Source organism: Punica granatum, chromosome 5, assembly GCF_007655135.1.
Source record: "Punica granatum isolate Tunisia-2019 chromosome 5, ASM765513v2, whole genome shotgun sequence".
Classification (NCBI taxonomy): Eukaryota; Viridiplantae; Streptophyta; class Magnoliopsida; order Myrtales; family Lythraceae; genus Punica; species Punica granatum.
In genome coordinates this window covers 14,088,972-14,093,658 of record NC_045131.1, presented here as the reverse complement: position 1 = coordinate 14,093,658, position 4,687 = coordinate 14,088,972, and positions in this window count along the sequence as shown.

Sequence of the window (4,687 nt, the reverse complement as noted above, 5' to 3'; positions counted from 1 at the left end):
AAGATGAATCAAAATCCACTGATTTATATGAGGCTTAGGTACCACCACTTATAAGCTTAAGCTTTTAAGTGGATATGGACCCAAACCCATATAAGCCCAAATTGAAATTTAATACTTCCGTCAGAATTGATTAAGGTAAAATTTGAGGGTAATTCAACCCCTTAAGGAGAAAAAAAAGAGGATAAATCCTAGGAAGCGCATGAAGGGGGAATAATCTTCAATTTTTTTCCTCAAAAAAGTTGAAGGTAAACACTATTTTTTTCTTTGCCAAAATGAAGGGTTTCAAATATTAAGAATAATTAAAAGTAAAATCAATTATCGCATGTCGAGGGGATCATCGCAACCGTCTGCTCCATTAAGTTAACTTTGTCAGCTACATAGATTGTAGTTTATATATTTATTACTTAATACATCTCATTAAATCAATCAAATGAAAGCCAATAGGCGTGCGACCAATGGGTGCGCAACATTTCGAACATGCAGTCTGAACCAAAAGATTTTAAGCTCACAACAACCGTATCTCCTAAATGGTAAAATTTGTTAAATATGATAATATTTATTTATTTAATAGAATTTACAGAAAATGGCATTTTTCTCGGCAATTGTCTCCTTTTATTTCACTCCAAGTACGTCCGTTCAAACAACCAACCCATGGTGTCTACACAAAAAGACTCGTCCAAAAAGTGTTGTCCAACTTGTGTGTAACTCTTACGAATTTGTCTATTGTTGTTAGCCCCCACAAAATTGGCCCGACTCTTTTTTTTGCTGAGTAAAATATTTCATTAATGTGAAGTATGAATTACATTAGACAATGGATCCAAGTTCGAATACCCTTTAAAAGTAAATAGTGAATGAAAATTTGACATTAAGCCAAGATTACTCAAGTCATGAGCAAGGGTATTGTTTGTCATAGGGATCCATGAACGTAGCCAATCCGAAAAGAGTTTGAGAATAGAATTTATATCTACTATTATGTTCATAATTTCACGGGGAGTTGTGGGTTTCAAAATGGCGTCTACAAGTAACAAGGCATCACTTCGTAGCCAAATCTTCATCATTCCTCTTCCTGCAGCAATAGTTAGGGCGAGGAGGGCCACTCAGGCTTGGAGCGGTTTGTCTTCATTGGAGATCTGGAACCATGAAAGTATTGGTGGGCTATTCGGGTGCTGTACAACACCTGAGAGGCATGATCTGCTACTACTTCAGGCTGCATCTATGTTAATGATGAACCATTCCGGCCCTGTGGGTATTTTGAATCTGTGAGTTGCAGGGGTTGTGCGTGTGAGTTTCCTTCTCCATGTTCCATGTTGCGTCCACTCCTGTTGTGCTTCATGAAAGACCTTTTGATTGTTTTAATGGTTTCGTGGAGGTCTGCTGGTTCACTTGCATGCAAACATCATTTCGTGATTTCCATAATTGATAAAGGATGATTGCAGCATATAAAGAGAACCTAGTCTTGTCTGGAGTGTTCGATATAAGCGTAGAAGGAGGGCAAACAACAAACTTAATTAGGTCTCTAGCACTAGTGTTTAGAATAATGCTAGAATGTAGATTCCAAGGTGATTCCCTCCAAGCAACACGATACAAGATACATTCTCCGTATAGGTGATTTAGCTTATTGGAGCTAGTTTGATAGAGAGGACATGGGTGTTCTCTTCGCTAAACTAGGGAGGCTTTTACTGGCTATTCTCTATAGATGGAGTTTGAGACGTTCATGAATTTTTAGATTTCAAATGGCTTTCCATGCTATTCCACTATGGTTTTGGATCCTATGCTGTTGGTCTATGAGGTAGAATGATTTGATAGAATGCTTCCCTGAAGTGTTTGGCATCCATTGTGCTGAGTCTTCAATATCTTCTTGGGTGAGGTGGATCTTGAGTATATGTTGCACTGTTTCTTGCTCAAAGAGGCTTGTGAGAAGTGGAATGTTCCATCTCTTTGGTTGGTATAGCATCAAGTCACTTACCTTCAAACCCGGGTCTTGAGCTACATTTAGTCTAGGAGAAGGTTTGTGATCGTGTGTACCTGGGATCCATGGATCTAGCCAAACTGAAATGGTTGTGCCTGTGCGGACCCGAATTTCTTCTCGTCGGAGCCGCATGCGTGCGCTATCGCACGACTTGGGAGTATCCACTTTCCCGGGGACGTGTGACAGACGCATATGAGAAGGAGTCGCCACTACCTATTTACGACTCGAAGGTCGAGGGCCGGTGAGTTGTTCGGGTCTAGGGGTATGGGATACACCTAGTCTGCTAAGGCATTGGTCTATACGGAAACGGAAATTCCGAATTCGGGGTTTTATTACGTGTAGGCCTATATCCCACACGCCCTTTCGGTACTCAAGCTTATCTAGGCTTGCCATTTTAATTTAATTACTGCTTAATTAGGTTCCGTTCATCTTACGTGTTTTGACACCGTAAACCAAAATGAAACAATCGCCTCGAGTCATGAAGCCATGAGAAAAGCAAATATTCGGGTCGAGGGATCGGCCCACCATCCTCGCATTCCGGTTAACCGGGCCGTGAAGGCCGGTATGCCGTATGGACTGGGCCTAGGACCTGTACGATTTTGCTTAACTAAAGGGTCCATAACTCAATTCGACCGTTTCTGTCTCTCGAAACCGTCCGCTTGCCAACCGGGGTCCTTACAAACGAATATACGGATAAATCCTTGCACTGTTCACTCGAGATAAAGTAAAATATACAAATTACAACACATGGACCTGATTGGTTTGTATTCGGTCATTATTCCACTCGTGCCCACCGTGTGATTTGGAAAAGACCAAAAATGAAATTAAGATGCGCGCTCGGTGTATGGGGGCATTGGACCCCGTGATTGATAGTTGGGACGTTGGATCCCATGTGCATTACGTCCTAGGAATTCGGGCTCAACCCGCATAACAAACAAGTGCGAAAATGTAACAAAACAAGCATAGATAAGCAGAACAAGGGGTTTGTTATTGTCGAATTTACGTGAATTAACCGATTATTAACCGAGGTATCTTGGCATGCAAATCCTACCCTAAAGCAAATGAAAACACATAGGGTGTAAATCGATCAAGGATCGCCCCAGGAGAGTATTTCGCATTTGGCATTATTTTCAAAGAATGGACAAACGTGATATGTCTGTAGTCAAGTCTTGTGTTTGTGAGGTTCTTTTTAAGATTTATTTTGCATTGTGACACTATGGCTATTACAGGTTATCATAGAACATGGATTTTGCCAAAAAATCCTAGAATCTAGTGCCTAACCCACTATTGCCCGTTTTGTCTTAAGCCGAGTGTACGGTTAGTCCAATATTTATATTTTGAGCCGAAATACCCGATCTAACTACCCATAATTATGTTATGATAACAAAAACTCATTGGCCGGATAGAGAGGGCCATGCAGATGAACCTGCGCCTAGACAGGTCGCCCGTCCCTACCCTAATACCGTAGTGTTTCTCTTATTTTAACCCTAGGGGTGTCACTAAGCTACAAATAGACGATTTTGCCCTTGAAGTGAAATTTGTTTTCAGAAAAGAGAGACTGCGCGATGCGGGCCACCTCGGCTTGTGACCGACGCCGACCAATCCCTTAGATCTTCCGGGGTTGTGCAAGAACCCCGAAGAAGCCAAAGGACCGGTTAGTCTATCCGGAAGTGATCTAAAAAGAACTTCTACGCCCCGACTTGAGTTACTTGGAGTCAAGTTAAACCTTGAGTCAGGACGCGCAAGTCCTTCCTAGACGTCCATGTCACATCAAATTACGTATCTCGAGTTTTGTAAAATTGCAAGTTTTAAGAAGGGCACCAACACATGTTTGTAGCCTATCGACGCGTGTTACCGATGAATTACCAATTCGTGCCAAGTTATTAGCGCCAAGTGAATTAATTAATCACATGAACGTCACGATTACCCCATAAGTGGAATTATTGATTATATTAATTAAAATATGCCAAATGCTCTAAATTTGCTGGTTTCAGGCCGTCGAGCCGATAATTGATGGACCGCCCGATGCGAACCCTAATTCCCGACCATCTTGAAATTTAAAAATTAATTTTAGGACAAGTTTGCATTATTAAACCGATTCATGTGAGGTTTTTGATTAAAACGATAGAGAACGCATCTAAATACGAAGCAAGAGTACATGATCACATCAAACACGATGAATATACATATTTTACATAGTCGGTGCCGCTATGATCACGAGAAATGCATACAAGCATACATAATATAATATTAACGGAATCGATAAAATGGTACCGACTTATGGAAGCGAAAAAATACAAAAAAAACACATATTGTCATGTTATACACGCATAATAAACGGGAGCAAAACACATTAAACGAGAACACACACGTTGTCGGTCATGAATCCAAGTAGGAAGGGTTGGACATCTTTAGAAAATGTCCGAGGACTGAATTGAACAACTTCAAAAGAACAGGGACTGATTTGAAAATTCGGATAAAGTTATAGTGGACTGATTTGAAAATTCTGGAAAAATTCTGGACTGCATAATAATTACTGAAAAAGACCCAGGACTTGTTTGAAACGGATTTGAAAGTACAAGGACTGATCTTGAAAGTGAAAAATGCCGCAGGGACCAAATTGAAACAACTTAAAAAAGTACCCGGGACTGGTTTAAAATTCTGAAAAAATTCAGGGCGGCCATAAAAGTTACTGAAAAATGGCCCAGGACTTGTTTG